General features: G+C 49.6%; 2 protein-coding genes across 6 annotated transcripts in view; one reads left to right on the top strand and one right to left on the bottom strand.

Moving 5' to 3' along the window:
• Positions 1-16,848, bottom strand: part of LOC309394511 (nucleoside diphosphate kinase 6-like) — a 435,625-nt gene that overhangs the window by 112,033 nt on the left and 306,744 nt on the right. The gene's annotated exons all lie outside the window — the stretch shown is intronic.
• SHANK3 (SH3 and multiple ankyrin repeat domains 3) overlaps positions 13,909-16,848 on the top strand; it is a 241,380-nt gene continuing 238,440 nt past the window's right edge. For all 5 annotated transcript variants that reach the window (XM_081957745.1, XM_081957744.1, XM_081957742.1 and 2 more), the window contains exon 1: positions 13,909-13,962. The gene's annotated coding sequence lies outside the window, so the exon portion shown is untranslated. The remainder of the gene's footprint in view (positions 13,963-16,848) is intronic.

Genomic DNA, 16,848 nt, shown 5'->3' with positions numbered 1-16,848 from the left:
AGGCTAAGTAGGCTCTGGAAGAAGTCTCCAAGTGGAATAATTTCGTTCTCCTGGTGCCGATTGAGAGACAAACTCCGCCAGGTTTGGCCCTGTAACGGAACGCACATCTGGAAAAGGAGGAAGGGGAACAGCAACCCTGTGGTTTCCCAGAGAACAGGCAGCATTTTACTATCAGGCACAAAAAATCAGGACCATTTGTACATTTGTAGCATAGGAAGCTTATTCAAGCCTCTGCACAACAAATCTGGCCAACTAAAGTTTAACACTACTTCTATTTTATTCTTTTAAAGATATTTACTGAAAAGGGGCTTCACTAGATATGTTCATTGTTAAAGGAAAGTATCCCTATACCAGCTACTAATAAATGCAGGTAGCCAAGAAAGAGCAGAGCAACTCAGCTCTTAGTTTGGCTGTGTCCTCTTCTCCACCTGGAGATGGTGAAGAGCAGGATGAAGGATGGCAGCTTGAGCTGGACCGAAACACGGCCAGGGAATGGGAGAGGAAGGGCATTCTAAGATAGTGAAAGAACTGGCTGAAAGCGAAGTGATGGTGCCCAGAGAGTGGAGGAGATCTGGTGTTGTCTCTCTCTTCCAAAAGAGAGCAAGGAAGATCCAGCAAACTAAAGATCAGCTACTTTGACACTGAGAGTTGGGAATCTTCCAGAGCAATCGGATTTGAAAGACTCTTGCCAACAATGCAGAAATCAGCATTGATTCGTCAGAACAAATCTTGCCAGACTAACCTTATCTCACTTTTTGATCAGGTAATTTTCTTTATTAGCACGCGGATAGCAAGCTAATTAAGCGTATGTGAGATTACACAACCAGTAAGTGCACACATAGTTGGTTTGAATAACAGAATAATAAGAGTTGGTCTTCTACTCCATCCCCCTGCTCAAGCAGGAGACCCTATACCAATTCAGACAAACGGCTGTCCAGTCTCTTCTTTAAAAACCTCCAGTGTTGGAGCCCTCATAACTTCAGACGGTAAGCAGTTCCACTGATTAATTGTTCTCACTGCCGGGAAATGTCTCCTTAGTTCTAGGAAAGTCATCCACAGAGAATACCCCTCAAGGATTTCTCATCAAACTCAAGAAAGGTCTGGCCATCCTTGGAAGATGCTCTTCAAGGGTTTCTCCTGTGCTCTTTGCAACTCGGAGGAAGAGTTGAAGGGAAATGCTCCTCACATTTGCAATGCGTGGGAGTTTTGTTGAAAGCCAGCCTTTCTCAGAGCAAGAATGTCATTACTTCCACAACAAGTCCATGCAACAAGTGTGAAGCAAAAGGTCTGTTTCAGCTGTGGGAAAGGCAACAAGGAAAATGCAAAAGCAGCAGCACAGGATAAACGGGAGTGCACCTTCATGTCGACAGAGGGCAATCAACCACTTAAAATGCCTTTGCTGTAACAAAGTTCCTCTCTTGATGAGCCGCATTAAGGATCTGGGAGGCTGCTACTGGATTTGCTCCAGCACACCCAATGAAGATGACACAAACTTGGGTAGGAGGGGCCGCCCCTGGAAGGCAGAAATGCAATTCAAAACTGTCTTGTAGTAGCTTAGATGCAGCAGAATGAATGAGTGCAAAGCTCAGGTAGGAAACAAAAATCAAATGCATCAGTGCATCTGGATTGGTGATTGAGTGGTTGGGTGGTTGGTTGCTGACTCTTAGCAACCACACAGAGAGGCCTTCTTCCCTAATTTGGTTCTTCAGGTCTTCAAACAATACGTTCACCACCACTGTAACCAAATCCACCCACCAGGCTACCAGTCATCCCCTTCTGCTCTTTCCTTTCATATTTCCCAGCATTATGGACGTCTCAAGAGTGGCAGCTCTTTGAATACCGTGTCAAAAATATGATAATTCGAGTTTGGTCCTTTGTGACTCAAGTGGGATGTGTGGATTGATTTTCTGTCTATAATGCTGATTTCTGATTTCTGATTTCTTGACTATTCACAATGTTCTCCAGAGTCTTCTCCAGCACCAATCCTCACAAGCCTCAATACTCTTCCTATCCTGCTTCTTCAAAGTCCAACTTTCTCTTCTGTTCAGTGTCATGAGGAAAGGGTTTACCTGCACGATTCTGATTTTTGCAGATATTGACATATCCCAGCATCTGAAGAGACCTTCACTGCCACTCTAACAAGTGCAGCATATTCCTGGATGGCTGCTTTCTTTACTATGGGTAGTTGATCCCAGAAAGCAGAAGCTATCCACCACTTCAGCATGGCTGCTGTAATTCTTGTCCTTAATTTACTTTCATTGTGGTCCCATTTAATTCCACTGTGCTCCCTGTTTTTCAAAACTAGAACTCCCAGATCATGATCATTTTCAGCTATCAGAATAGCATCACCACGTTTCTCTTCCAGTTCCATTTCCTTTAGCATACATTCAGTATACAGGTTGAATAAATAAGGCAGCAACCTTATCTCATCCCTTTGCCAACCTGGAGTCCATCTGTTTTACCATCTTTGTCGATGGTGGCTACTTGGCCTGTATTTGAGTTTCTCATGCAAGCATTAAGACGCTCTGGGATTCCCACTTCTCTGAGCATTTCCACAGCTTGATGTGATCAATGCAACCAAAGGCCTTTCTGTCATCAATGAAACACTTACATAATTATTTTGGATATTGTGGGGTCCTTGGCCATCTCTGAGCTTGGTTCTTTTCGTGTAGACATTTCATGACCCAATTAGGTAACATCATCAGTGCTAGAAGGGAGTGGGATTTGCAGACAGGAGGAGGAGGAGGAGGATGACTGTGGGGTCCTTTGGGCGCTGTGAGCTTGGTTCTTTTCATGCAGACATTTCATGACCGAACAAGGTAACATCATCAGATTTAGAAGGAAGTGGGATTTGTAGAAGAAAGGAGGCGGGGGAGGGGGAGAATGGTGGGTTTTTGGCAGTCTCTGAGCTTGGTTGTTTTCTTGCACATTTCATTGCCCAGCAAGGGAACTTCATCAGTGTTAAAAGGGAGTGGGGATGGCATGCTCTTTATATATCACAGCTTGCCCTGTCAGGGTTGATGGGTGATCTTGGTGCCTCCTTGATTAGGCTATTATTTACTGACTGGTTGTTTGTCTGAGTTGGTAGTTTTGTGACTGATTATCTTAGGGTATTCTTTCATTTTTCCTCAAAGGTCCAGCATGCATCAGAAATAATGTCTCAGGATCCTCGATCAGGCCACATCTTCACAGTTGTAACTGAACTCTTTCACCTCCCTGTACCAATCATAGAGTCCATTTAGTTTTCATGTACTCCATCTGATGTTGTTCGTGTGTATAGGTGTTGTTTTGGTTGCTGGAAGACTGTTAACAATGAAAACATCATTGGATTGGCAGAACGTTTGCTGCTTCATGTCTGTTTTCTAACTCCTACAATCCAGCTCTATTTCCTTCCTTAATATTTCCAATGTTGGCATTCTGGTCTCCAGTCACAAAGGAGCCCATCTTGCCTGCACGTTCTGTCGATTATGGATTGCATAATGAAAAACGTGTGCGCTTGTGTGAGTAAAGGATTTTTTAAAAAAAGACAGATAAAATCTGTTGCAGACTAATATAAAATAAGAAAAAAAGAAATCAAAGAGAAAGCTAAAAGTAGTTAGTCCCCTTTAACAATTTGAACAAAGCAGTTAAAAGGCTGTTTCCAATCTTCATTAGGGTGGTTATAAGTACAATTAGACAACCCGTGTCCCATTGGGTCATTCTTTTGGAGATATTTCTGGAAATTAAGGAATAGGAAATTTAAAGAATGGATGAATGCATAAATAAATCCGGTTCCCCAAAGCCTTCAACAATGGAAGACTCACTTCTGCCTCGGGCTCCATCTCTGGGGACTGATGTAGGTTTCTGCTGCCTTTAGAGGGGCGGCTTGCATGACCTCACGTCTTGGTTGGCTCTGCTGGATCCTCGCTCTATGGCCACAACTGAGCCCGAAGCTTCTGTTGCTAAGTGAGATAGTTGTTAAGTGAGTTTTCCCTCTTTCTTGTCACAGTTGACAAGAAGTGAATCACTTCTTTAGTCACTCGAATTGTTAAGGCAATTGGCTTCCTCCACTGACTTTGCTTGTCAGAAGGTCACAAAAGGGGATCGTGTGACCATGAGACACTGACCGTCATAAAAATGGAACAGTTGCTAAGCATCCAAATTCTGATCATGCAGACATGGGGATGCTGCAATGGTTGCAAGTGTGAAAGACGGCCCTAAGTTATTTTTTCATTGCTGTTGTAACTTTGAACAGTTGTAAGTTAAGGACTATCTGTAAGCTCTATGGGGACACTCGCATCCCTTTCTTATCTCCTTCTCCAGCCTCTTTGTGGTTGGTCTTGAGGAGAGAGACTAACAGTCTTGGACAGACTTGTTGGACTGCTGAGATTCTAGAAAGAGTGCGGAGAAGAGCAACAAAGAGGATTGGGGGCCTGGAGGCTAAAACACGCGAAGAATGGTGGCAGGAACTGGGCCTGGCTAGTTTAATGAAGAGAAGGACTAGGGAGGACACGATAATAGTCTTCCAATATCTCAGGGGCTGCCACAAGGAAGAGAGTCGACCAATTCTCCAAAGCCCTTGAAGGCAGGACAAGAAGCAACAGATGGGAATCAATGAAGGAGAGAAGCAACCTGGAACTAAGGAGAAACTTCCTGACCATGAGAATAATTAATCAGTGGAACGACTTGTGCCCAGAAGTTGTGAATGCTCCAACAATGGGAATATTAAAGAAGAGATTGGACAGCCATTTGCCTGGACTGATATAGGGACTCCTGCTTCAGCAGGGAATTGGACTAGACGACCTCTAAGGTCCCTTCCAATTCTGTTATTCTGTTAGATAATGGCACCAGTGAGAAAGTAATTGAAATAGCAGTTGAGGTGCCACTGAATGTCAGTGTGACACGGCTGCAAAAATGGAAAGTGGACTTTAGAGTTAATTAAGAGGATGTCTAAAGCAAGGAAGCAATTACTGTATTCCTCTCTGTCAGATAGGTTATTGCTTTGAGGAAGGAAAAAATAATAATAGAGGGGATGTGGTAGCCCTGACAAGATGCCACAGAGCAGAAGGTCCAGCTTTCTCCTCTCCCATGCCAGGGAGGGATTAAGCAGATCAGCCAGGGGCCCAGGAGTTGGTAGGGAGATCCCTGGCCCAGAAAGGTGGGAGGGGGATTCCCCTTTCAAGATGCATTCAGGCAAAGTCTCTCTGAGATGCTTTCGCTTGGATTCCTGCCCCGATCAGAATTGATACGTTTTATTATTTTACTTTAATTCCATCTTTATTATTTTTATAAACAGCCCAAGCTGTCAAGAATACTCCTTCCTCCTATTTTTCCCACAACATCAACCCTGTGAGTTGGGTTGGGCTGGGAGAGCGCAATTGTTCCAAAGTCACTCAGTTGGCTTTCATGCTTGTGACGAGACTAGAACTCACCGCCTCCTGCCTTCTAGCCTGGTGTCTTAACCACTAGGCCAAGCTGAGTGAGCCCCTGCCTCGTAGCTCAGTTGATTCAAGCCCATTAAGAATACCAACCATCATAAATATGAACCCGTTGCCAAACGTCTGAATTTTGATCATGTGACCCTGAGGATACTGCAAAGGTCACAACTACCAGTAGGTCACATTTCTCAGTGTGGTTATAACTTTGAACGGTCACTAAACAGACTGTTGTAAGCAGAGCACTCCCTGCATTTGACAAATTCCATGCCATGGAGTCTGTGTTGACTCTTAGCAGCCAAAGGATAGATTCCCCCCCCCCCCCGCCCCACCAGGAAGCTGAGTTCCTAATTTGGTCTTTCAGGATTTCCAATGGTGCATTATTGTCATTGCGATACTTGGCCTCCGATCGCAACTTTTCTGACTCACAAATCTAATTCAGAGGCGTCTCCTGCGGCTCAGGAACACAAATGCCTTTCAACAAAATTTGTCAGCTGGCAAAGATGCCACCAGACTCCCCCCACCCCCCCACCCCACCCCCAGGTGATGGCTTTCACTGCCAGTTGTCATCTGCTTACACAGGAATTGGAGTTGCTGAAAGCAGCACGCTGGTTCCGAATCCTACGTCCCCTGCCCTATTTCGGCCTGCAGGTGGCCCTCAGCCTAAGACCACAACTGAGCCCCAATGTTTCTGTTGCTAAGTGAGACAGAGGCTGAGAGAGTTTTTACAGCCCCACAACTGCAGGGTAGGGCAGCTTTCAATTTCCAAACGTTAGGGCTACTCAAAAGATGTGATCTGCCCTGGGGATTGCAAAGATATTTTGGTCACTTGAATATTATTATTTAGATGTGCTTGGTAAAGTAACTACATAAATATCATAACTTTTCAACATTTTGGTTTTTTCCCCCATTTACCACAATTGTTAAGTGATTTACTACAATTCTGTAATATTACCACAATAGGCAATCTAGAGAAAAGAAGGGCTACGGGCCACATGATAGCAGTCTTCTAGTATTTGAGAGGCTGCCCCAAAGAAGAGGGGATTGTGTTAGTCTCCAAAGCACCAAACCAACCAGAGAGAGATTCAATCTGGAATTAAGGAGAAACTTAGTGAGGACAATTGACCAGTGGAACTGCTTGCCACTAGAAGTTGTGGGTGCTCCATCCCTGGAGGTTTTTAAGGAGAGACCAGACAGTTACTTGACTCAAATTGTACAAGGTGTCCTGCTCAAGCAGGGGGCTGGACTAGAAGACCTCCAAGGTCCCTTGCACCTCTGTCCTGATTGACTGAATTGTTAAGTTAGTCACACGGTTGTTAAGTGAATTTGCCTCTTCCCCATTGACTTTGCTTGTCGGAAGGTGGCAAAGGGTGATCACATGACCCTAGGACACTGTAGCCGTCATACATATGAATCAGTTGACGAGCATCTGAATTTTGATCACGTGACCATGGAGGTCTTCCAATGGCCGTAAATATGAAAAATGGTCACAAGTCACTTTTTTCAGTGCTGTTGTAACTTTGAACGGTCACTAAACGACCTGTTGTAGGTCGGGGACTACTTGTACTCTGGTGGTTAGGTGAGTCTGGCTTCCCCACTGACTTGTCAGAAGGTCACAAAAGGGGGGGGGGGCAGAGGTGTCACATGACCCTGGGATTTTGCATAAATACATGCCTGTTGCTAAGCACCTGGATTGTCTTCACGGGCCCATGGTTCCAATGGTCGTAAGTGTGAAGAACTGTCATAAGTTACCTTTTTCAGTACCGTGAACTCCTGTAAACCAAGGACTACCGTATGGTAGAAACCTGGCCCACATTTTATTCTTCCTGGCAGGAAGGTGGCCATTGCTTTGAATCCGGTCTCTGGTCTGACTCTGTTGGGGGGTGGGGGGGGGGAGATGGAGCAAAGGGTGGGGGCTTCTTGAGAGTAACCAAGACCCCTTTTCCCAGGGGCTGATGTGCCTTATAAGTATATTGGGGAGGGGGAGCAGCTTAGAAGTGCCCTCATCGTCTTCCACTTCTTCCATTCCTGCTTTTTCTCCTTGCCTCTCTTTTCCTTTCCATAAAATAACAAAGCAAAGCAAAAATTCCCGGGGTGGGGGGGGTGGGGGGGGACAAACTAGCTGCAGATTGTCTTCATTGTGAGCTGAGGCAAAGTAGATCAAGGCAGGTGGGCGGCTGCTGCTGCTGCGTGGTGCAATGAATGGAGCCAACAAGGCCTGGAAGGGGAAGAGAAGTGGGCTTACCTGGGGGAAGGGGGGCAGAGAGGCGCTGATGTTAGGCGAGTGGGGAGCTGGGGGGGGCTGCAAGGCTGGGAATGCAGCTCAGCCCCCCCCCACACACACCCTTGCCAAAGCCCAGGTGAGCCCTTCTTCCCTGGGATGACATCCTGCCCAGTGCTGCTTTCTTCCTAGGTGCACTAAATGTTAAAAGAGAGCCAGTTTGGTGTGGTGGTTAAGGTGCTGGCATAGAAGCCAGGAGACTGGGAGTTCTAGTCCCACTTTAGGCACAAAAGCCAGCTGGGTGGCTTTGGGCCAATCACCCCGGAGACTGGGAGTTCTAGCCCTGCCTTAGGCATGGAAGGCAGCTGGCTGACTGAGCCAATCACCCCGGAGACTGGGAGTTCTAGCCCTGCCTTAGGCTGGCTGGGTGACTTTGGCCCAGTCCCTCTCTCTTTCGGCCCTACACACTTCGCAAGGTTATTTTTGTGGGGAAAATAGGAGGAAGGAAAGTAAGTATATGCACCAGCCTGAATGACTTATAATAAAGATGGGATAAAAATCTAATAATGAAAATAAATTTGAAAAGGACATTGCCTGGCCCAGAGCTTAGCTGTGCTACTCTGCATGGGGCCACCTGGGGTCCAGGCCCAGAAGGATTCTCGGGGGTTGAGTTGAACCCTGGGCTACCAGCTCCACCTTCCTCCTGCCAACTGCCTTGAGGTTGTCCCAAGGGTGGTTTTCCAAAAGGCAACTGGACTTTCTTGGGGGTTTTTTTCCTTGAAAAGGTTTCACTCCTCATCCAAGAAGCTTCTTCGGTTCTGAAGAACTGAAGAACTTCTCCAGAACTGAAGAAGCTTCTTGGATGAGAAGGTTTTCAAGGGGGAAAAGACCCAGGAAAGTCCAGTTGCCTTTCAGAAAGCAGCTTTGGGAGAACTGTGACAGTCTCCATAGACATTTTTTTGCCTTGGAGGTTTTGCTGGCCTCAGTGAATCTCCCACGTTTTCATTTGCAAGCAGCCAAACGCAGCTGGGCCCCTGCAGGTTGGTCCCTGAGCCTCCGCCGGCTCCCCACCCAAAATGGCCCTCGGAGGGGTCACAAAGCTCCCCGGCCGGCTTCAGAGTGGGGCTGGGGGACCAGCTAGTTGGCCTCTGCAGCCTCAGCTGAGCCCAGCTACCTGGCAAGCGGGAGCTGTGCGTGTCCACCCATGCGCACTCGCACCAAGAGATGCTCATCCCGATCGAAGGGGTGGGCTGCATGGCGGAGCCCGCCTGAATTCCCAGCAAGGTCACCATGGAAACCATGAGCAAGAGTGGGGAAGACGTTCTCACCCCAAGGAAGGCGTGGAAGGAGTTGGGGGGGGGGTGCAGCCTGGAAGGAGATCCGGGGGAGGAGAGGGGCAGAGAGCGCCTGCCATGGGGGCAGCCTGCCAGATCCTGGGATCGGATGTGACCTGCAAGAGCCCTCCGGCAGGGCCAAGCAGGAGCTCTTTCAGAGCAGCTCCTTGGCTTCCTCCTGGATGGTGGTGGGGAGGGGGCAGCTGTTTGGGGCCCACTTTGACAGCAGAGAAGAAGCCCCCAGCCTAGAGGCGTAGCAGAGGTCCTAGGGTAGGGCAGGCCTTTGGACAGCTCCATCTGGCGCACCAATTGGACCCTTTCCTAAGTTGGGGGGGAGGCTTCAGAGAGTCACCCACGCCTTAGCCACCTTGATGCTTGACTACTGCAATGCCCTCTACATGGGGCTGCCCTTGAAGACCGTTTGCAAGGTCCAGCTGGTCCAGCCATCTGGCATGCTAGTTGTACCCTTTCCTAGGCTGGGGGGCCCTCACGGGCAGTCACTCACGCCTTAGTCATCTTACAGCTGGACTTCTACAATGCCCTTTATACGGGGCTGCCCTTGAAGACCGGTCAGAAGGTGAGTGAATAGCAATGAGCAGGCTGGACTACGTTCAGGTAGCAGCATGTGAGCTTCACTGGCAGGTCACTAGCCCTCCCCGGGACTCGGCTGGGGGGGGGGACAATGAGAGTCTTCCCAGTCACAAACGGAGAATATGGGGGGTGGGGAGGGGGGTGGAGAAAAGATCATTTGAAGCCTGACCTATTGGCTCCACCAGGGCCGGCTCTGTGACCACCAGCCCACCTCTTTGGGGAAGCACAACTAAAACCAGTGAAGCAGAGTGGGAGATCGGGGGTGGGGTGGGGTGGGGATAGGGTTTCAGAAAATCCAAGGTGGGCTGCAGCTGTGAAACCAAAGTCCCGCTCCTTTTCAGGCTGCAACCCCGTCTTGACTTTTTTCACACCCAAAACCACCAAAAGCCACCAAAAGCCCACCGACCTACAGGTGTGCGCGCGCACACAGACCCAAGACGCTGAGCGCCCCCTGGAGACAAACCTTTCCCGCTCTCCCTACGGCGTCCAAGGCCAGGCAGCTCCCTTTGACCTGCCGGAGGAAGCAGCTTCTTCTGCGGATCACGAGAGAGATCCCCCCCGCCCCCCGTTGGCACTTCCCACGGGCCCAGGCGGCCACGGCAGCTGCTCCTTCCGTCAGCCCCGGCAGCTCGGATGGGCTTGACGGCGCTTATTTCCGTAGCCCCCTTCTTCGCGCTCTGTTTTTAGATTGCCTGGTGATGCAGCCTGCTCCCACCTGCACAGGCTGATAAGGGAAAGGGCGGGGGTGGGGGAGAGGCAAAGGAGGGATGGAAGGAGGAACAGGGAGAGGGAGGGAGGGAGGGAGGGAGGAAATTTTCATTCACTTCTGGCAAGGATAAAGGCCCATGGGCGGGGGGGGGGGTGGCAGCCCTGGAAGAGTGGCAAGGCTTAGGACAGGGGTCTGCAACCATGGCAGTTTTACCACTTGTGGACTTAGGAGGCCCTCTCTGGAGCCCCCCATGGAACTCCGCTCCCAAGCAGGGCAATTGCCACAGTTAAACGTTGGGACAGTTTCTACAATCCCCACAGCAGCAGGGGCCGCCTGAAAGCATGTCCGCACGCATGTGTGTGTGTGTGAGAGAGAGAGACAGAGAGAGAAGGGCAAGCTGTTCAGTTCTTCTCCCACCCTCCAACTCCAATTTGTTTTGTTTTGTTCCATACATGAACCGGATTCGTGACTGGGAGCCCCCCAGGGGTTTTTCCTCTCCCCAGGAACCATCTGTGTGTCATGCTTTTCCTGACCATAGGATCCCCCTCCCCAGTCAGTCCCCTGTGCTTCATCTGGATGCTTCCTGTCCTGACAATAATGGTTGAGGTCACCACTTGCTCACTTCTCAACTCTTGGCTAATCAGCTTGTTGGCTTAGCTTAGGGCAAGAAAAGTCTCTCTCTCTCTCTCTCCCCCTCCCTCCCTCCCCCCTCCCTCCCTCTGTGTGTGTGTGTATGAGAGAGAGAGAGAGCACACGTGTCCTCGGTCATACCCAGCTTGCATTAAATCAAGGAGCAGCCGCCCACCCAGGCCAGCATTTCTTCTGATTTGGGTTCACTGACCCAGATGATGCCCTCCACCTGCTCAACCACACAGCCTTCCAGAGGCCTTGGATTATGATCCCCCCCCCAATTTACTTGCCAAGGATGATGAGAATTGTAGTCCTATGCCTGTGGGAGAGGGGAGTTCCTAGATGGGAAGTCTGCTTTGTTTCACATGGTTGGGTGGCTTTGGGATGCCTCTGGTTCTCCTCCGCTGCCCTCCGTCCCGTTCTGTAAAGGGGGGGGGTATCTCGCATGGGCAGATGTTTTACAGATGGGGTGCAAAGTCTCCTTTTCCAGAAGGATGGCAAAGTATTCTGGGTACTAAAGAAAGCTGCAATGCAGATCAAGGAAGAGAGGAGTGGGGGGCTGGGTTGGTTTGGAGACCCCCATCTTCTGGTACCAGGCTTGCCGTAAATATTATTGTCCAGATGTTGAACATCTAAGATTGAGTTCCTCAACTTTGGCCACTTTAAGTCATCTGGACTTCAACTCCCAGAATTTCCCAGCCAGGAAAGCCGGAGAATTTAGGAGCTCTGGGACTCATCAGAGAGGCTGCTCTCCTTCTCCCCCCCCCCCCCCAAGCCCCATAAAGGAGTCAGATGGAGACTCACCAAGGAGGCTTTTATGGAACAGCAGCAATATTATGACACCCCCCCCCCTTCAACACACACACACATACACACAATTTGAAAAGAACCTCCAGACTTTGCCTTGGTCCAGCTAGTTTTCCTTTCGCAGGATGTTTTTCATTCAATAGCTTTTGAGATTAAGATGGGGCAGGAATGTGCCCATCAGTTCACTAGACCTGTCTTAAATTAGCTCAGCTAATTTAAACCCAGCCTCGTGAGTGTTAGTACCCCTTTATAAGGCCTTGGTAAGGCCACACTTGGAATTCTGCATCCAGTTTTGGTCGTCACAATATAAAAAAAAAGATTTGGAGACTCTGGGAAGTGTGCAGAGAAGAGCAACAAAGAGGATTAGGGGACTGGAGGCTAAAACCTACGAAGAACGGTTGCAGGAAAGAGAAAGAAGGACTGGGGGGGGACATCATTGCAGTCATTCAGTATTTGAGGGGCTGCCACAGGGTCTCCTGCTTGAGCAGAGGATTGGACTAGAAGACCTCCAAGGCCCCTTCCAACTCTGTAATTATCACAGGTACAAGAGGTGGCATGGAAGACGAGTGTGCAGGGCTGCACACAGCGCTACTGGATGTCTCCGAACAAGAGTCCAGGGCTGTGCATAGCCTTGGGACACCAGACGTAAAACGGAAAGGATTGTCCAGGGTCTCAGGAAATAGGCGGGGCAGCCTATCAGAACAGCCAGGAAGCAGGTTTCCAGAGTCATGATTGCAATTTCCTCCCGTTCCAAAGCCGCTGAGTTGGAAATCCCATGGAGAGCCTCTCCGTGGGTCAGAATTCCCCTTCTCGGTTGTTGCGGCAAAGATCCAAAGTCCAGCCAAAGGCGAAGGCTTGGGACTAGCAAGGTCCTGGCCTTATTGTTCATTTTATCATTATTGATACATTTTATTTTATAAAATCAATTTCATAAAATTGATTGAATTTCATTGCCTCCCATCTCCCGTCCAAGGTGACTCTGGGTGCTTCCATATCCATCACCAGAGGTTATCAAGGAGAGACTGGGTGGCCATTGGTCCGGAATGGTTTAGGATTTCAATAGAAGAGAATACAGGGAGCCCTTGACTTATGGCACTGAAGAAAGTGACTTATGACCGTTTTTCACACTTACGACTATTGCAGCATCCCCATGGTTGTGCAATCAAAATTCAGATGCTTGGCCACTAACACGGACGTATGACGGTTGCAACGTCCCGGGGTGACATGAGAAGCCAAATTCACTTCACAACCATGTTCCTAATTTAACAACGGCAGTGATTCACTGAACAACTGTGGCAGGAAAGGTCGTAAAATGGGGCAAAACTCACTTAACACACATCTTGCTTAACAACAGAAATCCGAGGCTCAGTTGCGGGCATAAGTTGAGGACTACCTTGTACTATTATTATTAATTTATTTTTTAATCCGAGGTCAAATACCCGGTCAGGTTTCCAGCTGAGGGAACTCGCTTGCTCCTTTAGCGAAGAGATTCTTTGCCTACCCCGGATGGCTTTTTGAAAGAGAAGCTTCGGTGTGCTGGAGATGGGGAAGGGGTGGCTAAGGCATCCAGAGGGACCGAGGGGGCTGGATGCTGGGGAAGAGGGTCCGTTTCCCCCACCCCCACCCCCACCTCAATCAATCCCTTGAGAAGCAGGCATAAAAATCCCTCCACTGCACCGTCATGCCTGGTTCTCTTGCCCAGTCGGGCCCTGTTGTTTCCAGCCGTCTTGTCTCCCATGACTGGAGGGTCCCTGGCTGTGAGGGGGGCTCTCTATATGTTTCCACAGTCCTTGCTACAACCTCCTGCCCCCAACTCTGGGAGGCTCAGGCTGGTTTACAACAAACCGGGCTTATTTCCAAAAAAGATACGGCCTGCAGATCAAAGCCGGAGAGCCTCTGGCTGCCCACACAGCCATTCGCCTGGTGCCCTGGCCTACTGGTGTGGTCTGTCTGGTTTGGCCATGAGGACCTTCCCTGGAGAACAATTCCTCGTCCAGCAGAGCTCTCCCTGGCATACAACAGCCCACCATAGCCACTGCGCCCCCTCCCCCCCCCCGCTATGGAAAAATGGCTGGAGTTGGGAAAAGGGAAATAGCGGGGGGGGGGGGGGTGTCAGAGAGCACAAGCTGGGGGATGTCGTTTTCCTGGCAGGCTGGAGGAAGGAAGGGGACGGAGGGCGGGGCTGCCCTCCTCCTCCTGGCCAATCTTCCCTGAGTTTCACGGACAGCCAAGCTCACCCACCAGCCTCCTTCCGAGGTAAGAAATGGGGCTTTTAGGCTATGGGGGGGAGGGGGGCTGCCGCCACTGTGGCTTCAGAATCAGGAGCAACCAGGCAGACCGTCCCCCAGGGACCCAACTCTGCAGCAACTCTGCCAAACCAGAAGCAGAGCTGGTCCCTGAGCCTCCAGCCCGCATCCTGCCAAGGAGGGTTGAAGAGACTTCCTGTTGGGGCTGGAGCATTAAACAGCTTTGGGCATAAAATGAGAAAATCTCTGTTTAGTTTTGTCTTCCTCTGTTAAAACCCGTGTGAGTATGGGGTGAGAGAGTAGCCCAGGTGGTGTCACCTACCTCCACTGGCTGCGATTCCAGCAGGACAGGCGAGGAGACGTTGGAAGGGTGCCTTGAGGGTCCAGAGGCCGAGTTTCTGGTTTGGGGGGGCCTCTGGGACCCTCCGAGGCCAGCAGAAGTCGGGTGGGGATAGGACCTGGGAGGCATGGCAGAGTGAAGGGGGTGGCATTGCTCGGCTCCTGCTTGAAGGCTTCTCCTGGGATGAGAAGGAGAGTCAGGACTGTGGAGCCTTCAAGGGTTCTTGATGAGCTACCAATCCATGCCTGGATCTCCCAGGCGCTGACCCGCAGCCCCGCTCAGAACACCCTCATCTAATGGGAGAGAGCTGGACTTCGCTCTGGATCCACCCACTGAAGACCAACATTGTGCTGGGCTGGTCACAGGCCTCTGGCATGAAGGAAGCCCTTACCCACTTCCAGGCCAGGCAAAGCTGCTGGGTCCTTGGCCTCTTGGCCCAAAGACAGCCCTGATATAGGAGAGAGCCAAGGGCAGGAGTCAAGCAGGGTCTGTGTAGAATCTCTAGGTAGTCACAAGAGGGCTAAGTCCAAACTTCCTTCAATGCCATGGACCCTCGTCTAGTTTCACCCAGGGGCAAACCGTTAGTGTGAGAAGACTCCTGTTTGTAGGTTTGAGCAATAAATCAGTAACTTTGAACCTTCACCTTTGCACCTGGTTGTTTGCATCTGACACCTGGCTTCTTACACAAAGCCTTGGTTCTTTGGAGCTGCTGCTCAGGGCCTACCCTGCACTCCTGACTGTAAAATTCGAAGGGCAGGTTTAGTGCGGCAATAAACCAGATAGAAGCCATGGTTGGGTCGAGAGGCCAGGATTGGCGTGGAGCAAGTGGAACGAGAGGAATCTCCTGGCTGTCTCAAGAGGTCCTCAGGTGGCAAGTGGTGGAGGGGCGTTTTTGTGCTGATGACCCTGGATCAGGCATTCTTCTGTGATGGATCAGGTTGGCACAGGATCAGGCCCTTCGCAGTGCAACTTAGTGCACCCCACGGTGCAGGATCTGGCCTTTACATATGAGTTCCCTCTGATCAAAGGCAGCAATGTTGCAGAGCACTGTCCAAAATGCCCCCCTCCTTCTTCTTGTCCTTCTCCTTGAGTTGCCATGATTCGCCTTGACTAGTTCCCTCTAGCAGGAGGTTCCGAGCTGGTCTTCAATCTTCAATCAGAATAGAGCTGGAAGGGATCTTGGAGGTCTTCTAGTCCAACCCCCTGCTCTAGCAGGAGACCCTATCCCATTTCAGACAGGTGACTGTCCAATCTTTTCTTTAAAATCTCCAATGTTGGAGCCCCATAACCTCTGGTGGCAAGCAGTTCCACTGGTTAGTTGTCCTCGTTGTTAGGAAATTTCTCCTTAATTCCAGGTTGCTTCTCTCCTTGGTTAGTTTCCATCCATTGCTTCTCATCCTGCCTTCAGGGGCTTTGGAGAATAATGTGACCCCCTCTTCTTCGTGGCAGTCCCTCAAATACTGGAAGACTGCTCTCATGTCCCTCCTGGTCCTTCTTTTCTCCAGACTGGCCATATCCAAATTCTGCAGCTGTTCTTCCTATGTTTTAGTCTCCAGGCCTTTAACCATCTCAGTTGCTCTTCTCGGCACTTCTTCCAAAGCCTCCCCATCTTTTTGTCATGCCTTCAGAAATCTCTCTGTGTTGGGACTGGATCCCCAGGGTGATTTCTTTGCTACCTGCATCGGATCCTCTTGGTGTCCTGCTCACCAGGAAGCCAACAAGCTGTGGGTCTCTGGGCCACGCTGTTGGATTGCCAGGAGCCACAGCATAAGTGGCAGGCACCATGGCAAAGTGTGGAGCGTGTTTAAGGGAGCAGCTGGGAGTCCTGAATTCAAATCCTATCTCATCTCAGCCATGAAAATGGTTCAGACAGCCACCATCTGTTCCCCTCTCTCTCCGCAAATGCCTTTACTTATCTTGAAATTCAACTGGCAGGGGGAGCGAGTGACCCAGTTCTATCGCATTGGTGGGCACAAGCAAGGACAAAGAAGAGCCCTTTTATGAAAATGAGGCCCCTCCCCTTTCTCATAATGACACCCCTCTCGATGTGCATTAATTAATGCGCATGGATACTTTGCCTTTCCTTATTCACCTCCCCAAAACGGAGGCTTTTCTGCTTGCCAATGAACATTTAAAATATATGAATAGCTCGCACCATAGCAATAAAGGGGAGGTGGGAATAAGGAGGAGCTCCAGGGAGGGCATTAACGGTTTTAAGTGTAAATGCTTTTCAGACTGCTGCATAAAGGAAATTGAGAAGAATAGCTAATGCCAGAGAAAACAGAATTAGGAGCAAAAAGGATCGTGGCAGGCAGATGCTAGCAAGGAGAAACTTAAAAGGAGATAAAAGTGTAAAAATGATGATCTAGGAGAGTGCCATTTTCCCATCAGAACAGGAGAACCAAGGAGAGTTCCGAATTTTGTACCCAATTTTGGTCACCACGATATTAAAAAGATATTGAGACTCTAGAAAGAAATGCAGAAAAAGGAAGACAATTAGAGGTCCGTGTGCAAGAACATATGATGAACGGTTGTAGGAACTGAGTGTGTCTCGGC

The sequence above is a fragment of the Natrix helvetica genome, assembly GCF_964273705.1.
Source record: "Natrix helvetica genome assembly, chromosome: 6".
NCBI lineage: Eukaryota > Metazoa > Chordata > Lepidosauria > Squamata > Natricidae > Natrix > Natrix helvetica.
This window is presented reverse-complemented; position numbering and strand designations above follow the sequence as displayed.